This window comes from Zonotrichia albicollis, chromosome Z, assembly GCF_047830755.1.
Source record: "Zonotrichia albicollis isolate bZonAlb1 chromosome Z, bZonAlb1.hap1, whole genome shotgun sequence".
Classification (NCBI taxonomy): domain Eukaryota; kingdom Metazoa; phylum Chordata; class Aves; order Passeriformes; family Passerellidae; genus Zonotrichia; species Zonotrichia albicollis.
Window position 1 is genome coordinate 48,064,606 of NC_133860.1, and position 15,916 is coordinate 48,080,521.

Genomic DNA, 15,916 nt, shown 5'->3' on the forward strand with positions numbered 1-15,916 from the left:
GATCTCTAGATAAATTTGCAAAATGTTGTTGCAGCCAGAATTGAAAAAACTGAAATTGTACACTGTAGTTTTTGGTCAAGCACTATATTTTAACACTTGTTAAAACGAAATTAACATTAAATATATTTTTCTAGATTATCATAACTAGAGTTCTGTTCCCTGTGTCAAAATAAGTTTAACTTCTAAAGATTTTCAATGCTTTTTAAAATGTATTTTGAAACTAGTATTCTCTAGATCTGCTTGGATTTGAAAAGTGTCCTGGTTCAACAAAGAGTTAATGATTTATATGTAAACTGCTACTATTAAAAAAAGTATTTTTAATCATCACAACACAAAAACACTTAGAAATAATTACAATTTTAGAAATATTTTAAACTATCAGGTAGGCATTCTTTTTGGACATAGAAGTGGATTTCTATAAAGGAAGAAGTCAATTCTATTGTTTAGCAAATACAATTTATCTTCCATTAAAAATTATCCAATACCACTACTGTAATTTTGATTCCCATACACGAAGATGTTTTCCATGGTATCCGGTACTGGATGAATAGCTTCTTAATCCAAGTTTTGTATAGGTGCTGCTGTTGGTTACTATCTTTCAATATCGATGTTGTAGAGTACAGTATCACAGAACAGTTACCTTTGGAAGGGTTATCCTGTCTAACCTGCCTCCTCAACAAGATAAGGACCTTGTCCAGGAAGTTCTTGGATACTCAAAGGATGGAGGTGCTAGTTCTCAATCACCCTGACATTGAGAAAGTGTTCCCTGATGTTCAGATGGAAGCTCCCATGATTCAGTTGATGTGCATTGCTTCATGTCCCATCACTGGGACCACCAGCCACCTGTGGGCACCACTGAATATTTGGAATTTTGTATTACTTCCAATGATGGAGACTCCACAACTTCCCTGAGCAACCTATTCAGGTGCTCAATCAGCCCAAAGTAAAAAGAAAGCTTTGCTAATGTGGACAGTTCTGCATCTCAGTCTAAGCCCTTAGACTCTTTCCCTGTCATAGGCCACCACCAAGAAGATCCTGGTTTTATTTCCTTACAACCTGCCTTCAGATATTTGCACACATTGAAGAGAACACCCTGAATTTTTCCCTACAGGAAGCTGAACAGTTTCTGTTTCCCAAGTCTTCCCTCACAGGAGTTTCTCCAGCCCACAAATAATTTTTGTGGCCTTTTTTGAACTCTCTCGAACATGTCCGCAGCTCTCTGATACTGAGAAACCCTGAAGTAAAAAAATGTTCTGTATATAGTGGTCACGTGGCCTCACCAGTAAAAAGAAAGATCATGTTTGACCTGCTGACAATCCTTCTCCTAGCTGCAGAAGCTGTTGGTCATCTTGGCTTCAAGGACCCAGTGGTAGCTCACATTCAACTTGGATGCCTCCTTAACCTTCTCTTCGAAAGCATTTCCCAGATGGAGGAGCCTAGTGTGATCTTATTCCTTTCCTTCCAGGTGCCAGTTTCAGCATTTTCTTAACTTCATTACTTCATTCTTAAATTCATTGGTGTCAGACTATTTCTCCAGGCCCTTGAGATCTCTTTTCATGACAGCACAAACGTCTGCTCTATTAGTTACCCCTGCCACTTCTCTGCCATTTACAAAACTGCTGAGGCTACACTCTACACCATTCTCCAGATATTTAAAAAGAAGACTGAACAGACTCAGAAAGGATTGGCCCCTAGTGTATATCGCTAGCTACTGGTTTCCAAGCAGATTTTATTCCATTCACTACCATGTTCCGGCCTTGTCTATTGAGCTGTCTTTCAAATGATCTCACTGCCCACTTCCAAAATTATCAACAGCTTGCCTGTGCAGACTTCATGGTGTGACTGCTACCACCTTTTTCTGACCCCTGGTAATATGGTTATCATCATTCTGTAAAAATTTCCTAAAAGAAACAATGTCTTTAATGTCAGGTGAAATAGGCTGTGTCAAAAGACATAGTGAAATCTGTGAAGATAGTATCCGCTGTTCTCGTCTACCAAATCTGTCCTTTCAACATTGGTTATCAAGTTGGTTAAGCATGACTCCCTCTTGGTAAATTCATACTGACTGCTTCTGGTAGTTTTCTTCTTGGTTGATTGCCCAGAAATGATTTTCAGGATCCTTTCCACAGATGGAGGTGATGCCTGCAGCTCTCTGGGTCTTTCTTCTTGCCATTCTTGAAGATAGAGGTGACAATTATTTCCTGAAGTCCTCAGACATCTCTTGTAACCACCATGATCTCTTGAAGATAATCAAGAGAGGCTTTTCAGTAACATCAGGCCTGATTCATGGGCACAACTCATCAATATCCATGTCCTTTACATTTATGAATGTAAAGGCTGTCCAAGTTTTCCGTAGCCTGCTTCTCTTTCACCAGTTATATAACTTTCCTACTTCAGATCTTGTTCCCAGTTTTAGATATCTGGGATTTTTAAAGACGAGTTTTGCTAGTAAAGATGATAGCAAAAAGAGCAATTCAGTACTCTCAGCCTGTTCCATGTCCTTTTACAGCAAGGTTCCCAACTCATTCAGCAGTAGGATCATATTTTCCTTAGTTGTCCTTTACCTGTTGATATGTTTATAGATATCTTTTTCTTGCCTTTGACATCAGACTCCATTTCATCAGACATTCTCTCTGGGCTCTGATTTTCCTACCTGCAGGTCTCCATGCTTAAAAAGTGTCTTTTTATTCCTACCAGGTTACCTGTCCGTATTTCCTACCTTTATATATTTTTATGTCTATGTTTTGTCAGAACAAGCAAGCCCCCAGATATTTTGCCTGTCTTCCTGCTTGTTGGGATAGACTGCTCTGAGCTCGAAGGATGTGAGTCCTAAACATAAATCATTTCTACTGGAGCTTTCTTCCAACCAAGGCTTTGTGTAATGGGATTGTTTCAAAATGAGCTTCAAATCTCAAGCCAATTGCTGCTCTCTTGAAGTCAGGGTTGTAACTTCCTTTTTGCTCTGCTTCCTCCTTTCAGGGTCCTGAACTCCACCATCTCATGGGAATGGTAATCAAGGCTGCCTTTGACTTTCAAAATCCTTCCTTGTGTGAGAGTATGAAGTCCAGCAAAGCACCTCTACATTCTGGGTTGAGTCAGGAAATTGTCACTTCAGGAATGTCCTATACGGTTTATGTCATGCCCTGCTGTCCCTGTTCCAGAAGATACTGGTGTGATTGACATCTGCCATGAGGATCAGGACCTGTTAATGAAGCTCTTTCCAGCTCTCTATAGAAGGTTTCACCTTGTTCTTCTTGATCAGGTGGTCTATAACCTAATAGACGCTATTACCCAAAAGCTCTGTTTTGTCATCATCCATCTCCAAGAAAAAATCCATGCCTTTCAGCTGCTCTCTTAAATACAGGGCATCTATCTTCTCATATTCCTGCTCTGTCCATCCTAAAAAGTAGCCCTAATAACTCAGTTGAAGTACTCTAATCATGTAAGCTGTTCCACAGCTTCAGTATAATTCCAACTAGATCAAAGTTCTGCTACTCTACACTGATTTACCATGTTTACATGTGTTACTATATAGGCACTTCAGACAGGCATCCCTGATGATTTCCCAGAAGGTGCTTAGGGGGAGAAAAAATATATTTTGGTACTTCATATGGTGTTTTAAAAGTGAGTCATGACATAAACAATAAGTTTAGGAAAATTTTCTCAAAGTTCTTTTGAAATAAACAGAATTTAATTGGATAGACAAATAACATAGGAACAGATAATCATTCTTTCCAAATCACTTAAAAATATTTTACTCTATTCAAATTTCAATTTCAGGAAGAACAGAATTTCTGTGAACAGAAAAAAACTACCTTTTAGCAGAAGATTCCAAATATTTATTGACCTAAATCAACATATTAGTAGTGAGACAAATTTATAGATTAGTTTGCTACAAATTTTTATAAATGTTGATTTCAACTTTTCTGTCTGCTTCCCATGAGTCACACAGCAATGTTATTTGTATAACAGAGATTATATTCCTAATTAATTTTGTGGAATGAAAACTTTATTAGTAAAATATACACTAGTTACCTCTCATTATACAGGAGCTTTTAAAACTAAACTCTAGATACAAGATGCATGAGGGAAATGTCCACTTTGGCCAGAAGAGTTACCTTACAGAATAAAGGTCAAAGTTTTATAAACAGCAAGAGGAAAATTTTCTTAGCTATTGGAGGTAATAACAACACTTGTCAACATTTTTTTGGAATTTTTTGCAAAGTAAGCAGTGAGCATGCATTGGAAGCAATAAGACACTCCTGTCTCATATTTTGAGTACTGAATGGAGGAACAGCTGAAGGGAGATAGAAATTAATTGTAATTAACTTTTGTCAAATGTAAATATTCCCATGAAAAAATAAATGAAAAGCACAGGTCTGTTTCACAAAGAAACACATTGGGGCAACATAATTTTGAACAAATATTTATGTTTAGAAAAAAGTACTAAAACAGATAGAAGCCTCTTCTACAAATGCCCATTTATTTTCCTATTATCTTGTTAGACCAAATAGTTCAGACGCTTTCTAGAATTTAACAAGCAAGTATCAGAGTGATTAAGACTTGAGAGCTGGTGGCAATGAACTGCATGGTCACATGAACTTGTCAGAATGGATAGCAATCTTGAAAAGAGAGCTGGACAGGTCGAAAGAGGATGCTATCAATAACTGTGCAAAATTCAAAATTGAATTTTAACAAAGCCAAATGCAAAGTCCTGGCATGACATTACCAGAGACACCAGTCCAGACTAAAAAGTGTGTGTCTGGGGAGAAGCCTTGCCGAAAGAGAGTGGACAACGAGATGAGCAGGAGTCAAAAAGGGCAAATAGGATTCGTTATTACATCCCCAGGGGCATTACTAGCATAGATATCATGATCACCCCACTAAGTGCTTTTCAGGCCACGCCTAGAATGTATTATATTCAGTTCTCAGCCCCGCAGTTCGAGGAAAATGCAGACAGACTGGAGAGGCTCCAAAGGAGGACCACAATAAAAAGCAAACAGCTGGAGAATCTGCCCTAAGGGGAAAGACTGAAGGAGTTAGGTCTCTGGTGCCTGTAGAAGGGAAAACTCAGGGGAAAACTGATCACAGCATTCCAGTACCTAAAGCGTGGCTACAAAAATTCAGAACTTTATAAAAATCAATGATATAATTGTCACTTGTTAGGGAACAACAACAAAAGTGCATATTTATTCTGGAGTTTAGGCTACCATTTGCAAATCAGTTTTCTGTGTAACATATGGTATACAGAAAGTAAAACAAATGAGGACTATTTAGCTCCCAGTTAACCTGAAGCAAACAGGTGGCATGCTGCAAACCAATTGTACTGTGCGACTCACTCAGTGCATCACAGCTTGGTCTGAAAAATCTTATTGGTTCAGCTGCAGCTTAGTACCTACGTCTTGTTAAGCAAACATGCAGAAACATGTAGACTACATATGTCCCAACAAGGAGATCAAATTAACTTTCTCTGTAACTCAGAACCCTGTAAGCAGAATGATGCCAAATAGATCAGAAAATTCAGACTGATTGAATTGTAGAGGTCTTTTCCAGCCTTAATCAATCCATGACTGTGTAAGATTATGACAGTTCTGTCAGTGAACTGACCTGATAATTCCTGAGCTGACACTTGTATCACATTCCACATATTATGTAGGATTCCTGTCTTCTCTGTCTTTTTTATGATTTTTCATTATTCAGGGCATGAGATCTGGCTCGACTTCTGTCAAGGGAGCTTATACTATTTCATATTCTATCAGAAAAAAATAATTCCATTAATGGAAAACCAGAATTTTGCCTTCTATAATAGGTTGAATGTCTCAAGATAAAAAGATACCTAAATAATTATAGATTTCTGATATTAGTCATTCTTGTCATATTAGAAGAGACACCTATAACCATGTTTTGTTTACATAAAACAACAGTTTCCCTAACTGATTTTTTCAACAGAACTTCAGCAAGAAATTAAAATAATGGGTCTTACTGCAGCAGATTTCTCTGATGACAGTTAGCTAATTTTCAATGCTTGAGAACTTAAAAAATATTTTGACAACTAGCAGTGAAAGCTTTCAAGCCAATTCCACTTCCATAGAAAAATGTCACAACTTTTTATTATGTGTTCATTATCATGGATGTTTATGATGTCTATTAGAATAATTTTTTTACTGTGAGGGTGGTGTGATACTGAAATAGGTTGCCAAGGGAAGTAGCAGATGCCCCAGTCCTGGCAGTGTTCAAAATCAGGTTGAACAGTTTTGGCAATCTGGTCTACTGAAAGGTATCTTTGACCATGACAGGAGGGTTTGGATTTGATGATTTTAAGAACACTTCCAACCCTTGACATTCTATGATTTTATGACTTTGGATTAAGAGGAATGAGCAAGTCTGCTTTATCGCAAAGTACTGTCCAGTTCCTAACATACTTGAGCTCTACTTTCACTTCTATATTAAACAGTAATGAGTTTATATTCAAATAATCACATACTAAACAGGTAAGAAATAGTAAGATTTCTGTACAAATAGGTACATATTTTATTTAGTGTGAACACCAGAATCCACATACCATACACAATCGAAGATACTGTAATTTTCACCTGACAAATAGTCTGATTGATTTCAAGGCCTACATCAAAAAATAAAGGCTGATCTTAAAGTTCTAAAGCTCAGACTTACTGAGTATCTCTGCTGTTACATCCTGCAGCTTCATTCCTTGTAACAATCCAGGACAATAATGCCTTGAGAAGTCAAGCCACATTTCAGGCACTAAATCAATCTCTAATCTCCAATCTTTAACGAAGTCAATTGCGTATTGCAATATATCTTCCTATGACCACCCATACTTGCATATATATGGAACTCGGATGCATATAGACACTTACAGATAGAAAATTACTTCCCATTTCTCATTTCCCATCTCTCAACCCATTTGCTGCCTTTGTTGCTTTCCTTAGTGACAGCTTAAACAAATTCCTTAGATATTCATTTCTGGTTAGTAATATCTAATATTAACACTTTCAGTATATTGCTCAGCAATCAATGATTTTGGGGCTTTTTTTTAGCAGTTGCCTGCATTTATAAATATGTATGTCACTAGAATATGTTAAGCCAGATCTTCTCTATAGTATAATCCTGGGTCCTTCTATTATAATTTCCCTTATGTGGAGAAAAATTATATTCTGTTGTGCTTTTGCAGCATGAGGTCTAAAGTATTAATTCACCTCATACTTCTTAATATCACAAAAAATTTATGTCTTCAAACAGAAAACATGTTTTATTAAAATCCTACAGAAATGTGCAGATGCCTCAAATCAATTCATCTTTTCTTCAAGCTGAGAATCAAAAAAATTTCGTTTCCAACAATCATTTCAATTTGGTTTGGTTTTTTATTTTCAATTTGATAAAATTGGAAGTTTCTCATTTTTTTTTCATCCTGAAATTAAATTGTACCTCAGACCCAGATCGGATTGGTTTTCAATATTGCGCTCCAGATGCATGCAACTTGACTACCAAGAGCAGTATTTGAATTAAAATTTCATTTTTTAACAGATTATACATTAGTTTATTGATGATATATGCACAGATGCATCCAACACAGCAATTATGAATTAGTTTTGTCTGTTTAAGTTACAGTAATGGGAAAGGAATCAATAGCCTCAGACGGGTGTGAGATCATGTTTCACCCCTAATAGGTACCTAAGTAAGGACTTACATACAAAAGTGAAAACTGTGAGAATGATTTATCTGAAATTCTTATTGGCACATTTTCCAGTCATTTATGACAAGTTGTGAGTATGTCTAACACCTTCATATAAAAAATACAATGCTTTAGAGCAATAATCCATTTTTAGATATAACCACTTGAAGTCCTTGCCTACCTCACAACTACTATTTGTGGAAATACTTCCAGAGGATTAAAACCACTATATTATCATCCAAATATATATGACTGGTTTGCTCTAGGAAAAGTACCATTCAGGGATTCTTCTGAAAACTGATTACAATGTCAATATATGCTGTCAATACATGCTGCAGGCTGAAGTTACAGTTGATGAGATTTTCTTTGTAAGAGAAAATAAAAACAAACTGTTTACAAAAATAAAATTCAAGGAAGCATTGGTATTAAGAGGTGAAGAAGGGGTCAATATTTACAATTTGAAGAATTTATTAATAAATAATTATATTAGTTTTACTATATTGAGAATTAAAATTGAACGCAAAAAGCAAGAGGAGTCAATATTCTTCTAGGTCTTGCTACAAACTTTGTTGAAGTGGAACATGTATGTGCCCAGGAATATGTCTTAATGACTGTGATTTCAAATGGAAAAATTAATTGGACATCTTGAGACAATATCAAATCTAAAAGGGGAAATAAAATAGGAGGGAAAAAAATTAATTGAAACAAAATAGGTTAGACTGCCAATGATCTTTGGTTCAAAAAATCGATCCCATAGAATCAAAAGCAACCACAAAATAGAATAATTTAAAAAATATCATCATTGTAACACCTAGGTGGGTTTTGGATTTTGTTAGAATACTGTTCCAGAATTTTCCCAAGTTTCTTTTATCAAAGATAAAAGATTTTTATCAAATGATAAAAATTCTTTTATCAAATCATTCTTTTATCAAATGATCTGGAGGAAAGGATCAAAGGCACCTTCAGCAGGTTTGCTGGTGACTCCAAACTGGGGCAGTGGCTGATCCACCTGAAAGCTCCGCTGCCATTCAATGGCACTTTGATCAGCTGGAGGGTTGGGCACAGAGAAACCTGGTGAGGCTCAACAAGGGCAAGTGCCAGGTCCTGCACCTGGGGAGGAACAGCCCCAAGTGCCAGCACAGCCTGGGGCTGACCTCCCACAGAGCAGCTCTGTGGAAAAGGACCTGGGACTCCTGGTGCATCATAAGCTGTCCATGGGCTACCAGTGCCAATGTGGCCAGGAGGGCCAATGCCATCCTGGGCTGCATTGGCAAGAGTGTGGCCAGCAGGTCAGGGAGGTGATCCTCCCCCTCCACTCAGCCCTGGTGAGGCCATTCCTGGAGTGCCGTGTCCAGTTCTGGGCTCCTCAGCACAAGGGAGACAAGGAGCTCCTGGAGAGGGTCCAGTGGAGAGCCACAAGGATGATCAGGGGTCTGGAGCTTTTTTTCTTATGAGGAAAGACTGGGCCTTTTTAGCTGGAGAAGACTGAGAGGGGATCTCACTAGTGCTAATAAATATCTCAAAGGCGGGTGACCATGGCATGGTGCCAGACTCTTTTCAGTGGTGCCCAGTGACAGAAGAGTAGCAGACGCAATAAATTGAAATACCAAGTTCTATTTCAGCATGAGGAAGAACTTTACACGGAGAGTGGTATAGCACTGGGACAGGCTGCCTGGGGAGGTCATGGACTCACTCTCCTCTTCTGGAGACACTTAAAACCCACTTGGATGTGTTCCTGTGTAACCCACTTTAGATGATCCTGTTTGGCAGCAGAGTTAGACTAGATAACTCCAGAGGTCCCTTCCAAATGTAACAACTATATGATTCTGTGATTCATTTTATTCTATGTAAATTCCAATCATAGCCAACTTCCTACAGCAACAATGTCCTGTTGTTTATATTGATTTTTTTTCTCCAATTAATATTCACATCTTTTCTAGTACTCTACCCCCTCTACCTCACACCTAGAAAGAAATTGTCTCAATTACCTTGTAAATGAATTACTTAGTTATTTAATTATTTTGTTGTTTTAACTATGTAGACATTGTCTATTTTTGTTAAAAGAGCAAAACTAAAATTTTTCACCTGTTTCCATTATATTATGATTTCTTTGAATTTGTGTTCATTTAATTATCATAAAAGTTTTTCTCACAGATTATATTATCCTAGGAAAAGATACTAGGGATTCCTAGGGTTACTCTGTATTTCAGCAGTACTGCCATTTTACCAATGGTTTTACCTTATTTATTTTATAAGATGCCAAAATATTGAATCTAATGTCAATATTATTATTTACTGTTCTGTTGAGCTGTGAGTCAGTACAAGAATTACTTAAATCTCTACACATTTCCATCTCCCAAAGATATTCAATGAGTTTTGTTTATGCAGCAAAACTCCTGAAAACTCAAAAGTTTCCATGATGGAAAAAACTTGTCCTCCAGAGAGCTCTTTTTATAGGATACAGGAGCCATAAAGTCAGACCCAACATTAAAATATGCATTTAAAGCAGAAAAAAAAGATTATCTTGTTAAGAAGAACTCTTAATTATGATAAAAAACAGCACATGTTTTGAAGACCCATATAACTGATCTAACCTTTAAAAACCAGCACTGATTTATCTCTCCACCATCACATTTTAATAATGAATCTCTCTGATAAATGTGCATCTTTTTAAAAGACACACAAAGGGCTGTATGCGCTTACCTTGTGCGACTTCCACCATTGATTTAATGACATCACTTACAGAAATAAAATGGATTGGACTGCAGTTTCTATATATAAATGCTGAACATTTATTTTTTAGAGCTGGAACTGGTTTAAGATGCACTCTAATGATGGAAATAGATATAAATTCAAAGAAACAGTACTGACCTACTATCTGCACTTTTCTCAAGCTATTTTCAGCACCTTTGCACATTTACATTTCATAAGCAGAAAAGGAACATTTCTCTACCTTGCTTTATAAAAAATTGGGTCTGACTTTGGTTTCTGTCTGTCTAGAAGCATTCTTCACTGAATATAATTTCAAAGTCTGATCATTCACAGCTTGTCTTTTGGCTTGTGGCAAGGATATGGCTTAGGTCAAACTGCTTGTTTGGGGGTGCTTATTAGTAAAGCAGTATCACTTAAAAAAAAAAAAGTTTGGAAGCAGTTCACTCTCTTGTAAATCTCAAAAATCCTCACACAGGCCTTACAAAGACATACATACCCGTAATGTGCAAATCCATACTAAATAGAAGAAACAAGCTGATGTTTCTACAGGTAAAAAAATGCAGCTGTTCCTTATGAAGGTTTACGTACCTTCAATATATTTCCTATAGAACAATATTGTTCTGAAGCTTGTATCTTTATCAAGTATGCTAATCCTTTAGTGATTTCTCGCACAATCTTTTAAATGCTCTTAATATTGCTATGGCTTGTTTCGTATTTTATTATGTCTTTCTGCTGCTAATCTGCAAGCTCAAGTCATTTGACTAAGTAAATGAAGCCTTTCAGGAAACAATGTGACTGAAACAAAAATCCAGTCAGATAATCACTGTTATCATAGAAGGTCAACTGAGGTCAAAGATAGCTTACACACAGCAGAGGCATGGAGGATGCTAGAGAAGTATCACAGCAGCGGGTGATTACCTTCAGTTCAGGTGCTGATGAATTTCTCATCAGCTAACACAAAGACTACATGAAAAAGCATGATACAAAGAATAACCCTTGAGCTGATCCAGTTTGAAATTCTGAATATGATGTCAAAAAAACCCATAAACCAAAAGCAAAGGAACATCACAAATACAATCAATGAAATAATTAATTACATTTATGAAGGCATGGTACAAAAATGGGTTACCTTTTAGATGAGAATCCAAAGACATAAAAATTCCACTGTATATAAATATAGCTCACAGTACAGTAAAAGAGAAAAAGAAAGCTAAAATCACAAAAATAGAAAACTTAGACATAGATATTCAAGAAAATTGCTAACTGTCGTTCACTCTATTATAGTTCTTGTAGCAGTGTTATCACTTCATCAATTAAAGATAGAAAAATACATCATGGATCTTAGATGACTATTATAATGAAACTAATTAAGAGTATCATTGAAAACTACGTAAGAAATCTAACATCCATTTTCATAGAAGATATGTAATGTAATCTAAATGTTAGTAAAAAACTTGGGAAGATATATCAAAATGAAGAGGTAGAAATATTACAGCACGTTAAGTGAAAAAAAAAAACCCAAAGTTTTTTTAATAACAAATATAAATACATAAATAATTCTACCCAAAGAAGTAGAATTATTACAGTATGTTAAGTGAAATAAAACCCAAAACCCAAGAACAAAACCAGAAGTGGATATAGTATTATGGATAAATATGAAAAAGATGTCTAAACTTAAATTCAAGCATGAAATTTTAATACAGATATGAGATGTGTGAGTAAGAGTAGACTTCTGAACTACTTTAAAGTCAGATTAGGATGGCAAAGAAGAAATGAACCCTGGATTATGTTCACTGCAAGATGAACTTACATTGTCATATTATTTATATCTGCACACCTATTTAAGATTATCCTGTAACACAGAGGAGTCAGAAAATTTAAACAAAGATATTAATTTTAAACATTATTCTTACCTGCTTATTTTCAGAGACTGGTGTGATGTTCCAACTCTTATTATACCTACACATAAGCATATACAGTTATCTCTGAATCTCAAATTGTATTAGCAAAGATTGGAGAAAAAGGTCATTCAGTTTACTCTTAATATACTTTTGTGTTGCCAATACTTTGTATGAGAGGGTGATGACACAAAATCTGAGAAAAATTATATTTGAAGAACTATTTTTCTGAGTTAAAATATTTTTAATATTTTAAACAAATATAACAAGACAGGGATTCCTTGACAGAACTATAAGATGCAGGGGAAAGGAAATGTTTATATGTAGTCAGTTTATTAGGCAGAATTTGCATAATGTTATACAAGATAAGGCAAATAAAATTAACATTTCAGAAATAAATAATTCTTTAAAAGGTGGTAATATAAATTAAACTTCAATAAAAACTGCAGCAAATTGAGTTATCGCTAGCCCTTCTTCTTCCTTTGGGCACTAAACCATTGCAAGACAACAAATCAGCCAAAATAATTCTATTTCTCTTTAAAAGCCATGGATGGATTTGATGTAAATCAGTGAATAATGTGAAATTAAGTGGTCTGAATATCTGAGAAGAAACAGTCATTTCCATTTCAAATCTTGTACAAAATGTAATATTCATTTGGATGATAAAATTCTGATATAAAAGCTGTACACTCTTTCTCTCCCTTAAAAAGGAGAGGAGAAATCTGTAGATTTTCCAAAGATGAAAGAGACTTCAGGAAGACACAGACAATTCACAAATAAAAAGGAAAGATAAGTATTTAAAACACTTGACCTACTGTCAAAATATAGACAGGAAGGAAAAAAGAGATGCAAAGGAGATGCAAAAAGAGATTGTGGAACATGTTAACAATGCAAGAAAAAAATTAAGATTAAAGGTTATTAAAAACCACAAACTGTTCTTTGAAAAATAAAAAGGAAAAAAGATCTTGCATTCCACTTTTAATCCAAAAAGAAGAGAAATATAATAAACAATCTATCCTCATACTGAAGTGAAGTTTAAAATAGCTCTGGTAAAATATCCTATTCATAAGATCTTTACCTTCTCACAATTTAAAAGTTGTGGGTTTGGTTTTTTGGTTTTTGTTTTGGATTTTTTTCTTTAATTTCTAGTTTTTAAATTTTCTTAATAGAAATAGGTCTTATTTAGAATTTTTAAAAATTTATCTTTATATTTGAAACTATTCAGTTTGGGTGGTTTTTTTATTTTGTTTTTGTTTTTTGTGTTTTTATATGTTTGTTTGTTTGTTTGTTGTGGTTGCTTTTTTGTTTTGTTTTTGGGTCATGCTGGTTCCAGATGTGCCAGTCTTTATTTTGCCTGAAAGTGTTTCAAAACTAGTCTTAATTTATGATTTTAGGAACATCTAATGTCCTGCCAGTTGCAGTTGAGAAATACAATGCCATGCTTTTTTTGTTAAAATTAAAATGGAAACTTTATCAGAACTTTATCAGGATGGTATTCTGGTGTCCTGGAAAACTTAGTCTCATTTAAGCCATTTTTCATAGAAGGGATAATGCTGGAAAACTATGTATCTTCTTCTTATTTTTTTTTTAAGTTAAAAAACCTTTTTTAAAAACTACACTTATCAGCATTTAGCATGCTTTTTCCTTAGTGCACATTGTATGCACAAGTTATAACAGGAATATATGTATTTACAGAGGAGGGGCCATAATTTCACAGCAAAAATGCTGCAAAGTGCTGCATTTTCAGTGAGAAGTTTCATGTGAAAGTGCATGTCACAGTCATGTCTTCCACACCTGGCTGCAAGAACCAAAGGAGCAAAAGGCTGTCACTAACTGGAAGGCACGCTGGCAAAGTAAATCAAATCTATCTGAACCTGCAGCAACACAAGATCTGTTAAACATACCCCAAGGGCCATAACTCTGAACACTTTCACAGCACATAGAACAGGTTGATCTTGAAATAACCATAAGAAACAGTCAACTAAAATCAGGTCTGTAGCATCTGTTAAGCAACTTTCCTGCAGTCAGCTATATTCACAGGGTAATCTCTACTGAAATTGTACTGGGAAATAAAGGAGGAGAGGAGGATGAAAACACATACATCTGTTTTGTTTCTAAATCAGAAACAAAGAATTACTGTTCTGCATGCCAGAAAAATTAAGCTCAAATTACTGTGCTTAAGGATTTTGCTGTTCTGGGAACCTTTAAAATAGTTCTGTAGTCCAATGTCAATCTAATAAGGATAAGGGTAATTGGCCTGGTTTACATGAATAATCCTATTGATTTCAGCAGAACTACTTGTGTGAGTAGGCCAATTATATTTTTGTTCTTAGTCAATATTCACATATCATTATTCTAAAGTCTTTTAACAATTTCTGAAGCCTTAAAAATTTGTCTAGACTTATTTCTATTTAATATTATGTCAATGCTCATATTCTCTATCTTCAAGATACCTGTTTCCTTCTCCTTTAACAATGTTAATAATCTCTGACACAACGATAGCCATAACCCAAATAATGCATATGTGCATATCAAAACAGCAGAGTTATTAATCTAGAAAAACGAAACATATTATATTTTTAGGATAACATGCTATTATTCTGAAACACATCAGTTCTATGTCCTACCATGATGACTCAGTCAGTGTACAGTACATGAAATCTTGCTGTTAACAAATACTGTCATTGTCATTTTCTTCCTACTGATTTTAGCACTGCTTGTTCAAGTCATAATACAAATTATTTGTTTTATTTAATAATATGGTGCACAATTTGTATGAAAAATGTCTTCTTTCTTCAGTCAGCAAATAACTTCTCAAATTTTAAAAAATGTCCAATAGGGAATATAATAATGAAAATGTGACTTATAAGGCTTTCTATATTTTCCATACCAAATGGAAATGCCAAATTATTTTATCAGAAATAATATTATTGCAATAGGCATCAAAGAAGCTACAATTAGCCACTTATTGCAAAGTGTTACCAGCATTTTTTTCCAATTATAAAATTGCATTATTGTTATGTCTGCAACAAGAAATTTACATTATTCCATTCTTGAATTAGATTAACACTGTGGCTGTGAAGATCCTGAAGTGTATTCCATGCACAGTGCTTAGCAGGGAAGGAAGAAAGTCACTGCAATTCTATTGTTTCTAAAGTTTGGATATCTTTGCTCTTGTTTGCTCTTGTTTGCTGTTGTTTGTCATTTTTTACCTACTGTAGGAAAGCATAAAATTCTGAATCAAGGTGAACTGGTGGAGCACAATTATGCTTGATGAAGTACATGGGAGTTTTTCGTAAGCAAGACCCCTACTAATATGTAAAGGCTTTTCTTGACATAGAAACTCATTGCTACAGTCCTATAATGTCGCTTGTTTTATTCATAAATTATTATACACTATTAAATTGCATTAACATGATTGCAAGCTTACAGCTTGATTAATTATAAACATATAATAAACAAGATTACATTGTATTATATTTCTCTGCAATGAATCAGCATTTATTTTGTGTGAGTTGAATTTTTTTTCACCTATTAGGAATGATCTATGGGCAAACACTCTCTCACATTCCTTTGCTGAAAAGAACAGCAAAAGCATTCACAACAAACTGCT

The 15,916-nt window shown here is 35.1% G+C and overlaps 1 protein-coding gene across 47 annotated transcripts in view; it reads right to left on the reverse strand.

Moving 5' to 3' along the window:
- Nucleotides 1–15,916, reverse strand: part of PTPRD (protein tyrosine phosphatase receptor type D) — a 1,168,317-nt gene that overhangs the window by 950,005 nt on the left and 202,396 nt on the right. Inside the window, exon 3 of one of the 47 annotated variants that reach the window (XM_074533117.1) lies at nucleotides 12,319–12,364. The exons of the other annotated variants lie outside the window; for them this stretch is intronic. The gene's annotated coding sequence lies outside the window, so the exon portion shown is untranslated. The remainder of the gene's footprint in view (nucleotides 1–12,318; nucleotides 12,365–15,916) is intronic. 47 annotated transcript variants of the gene reach the window in all.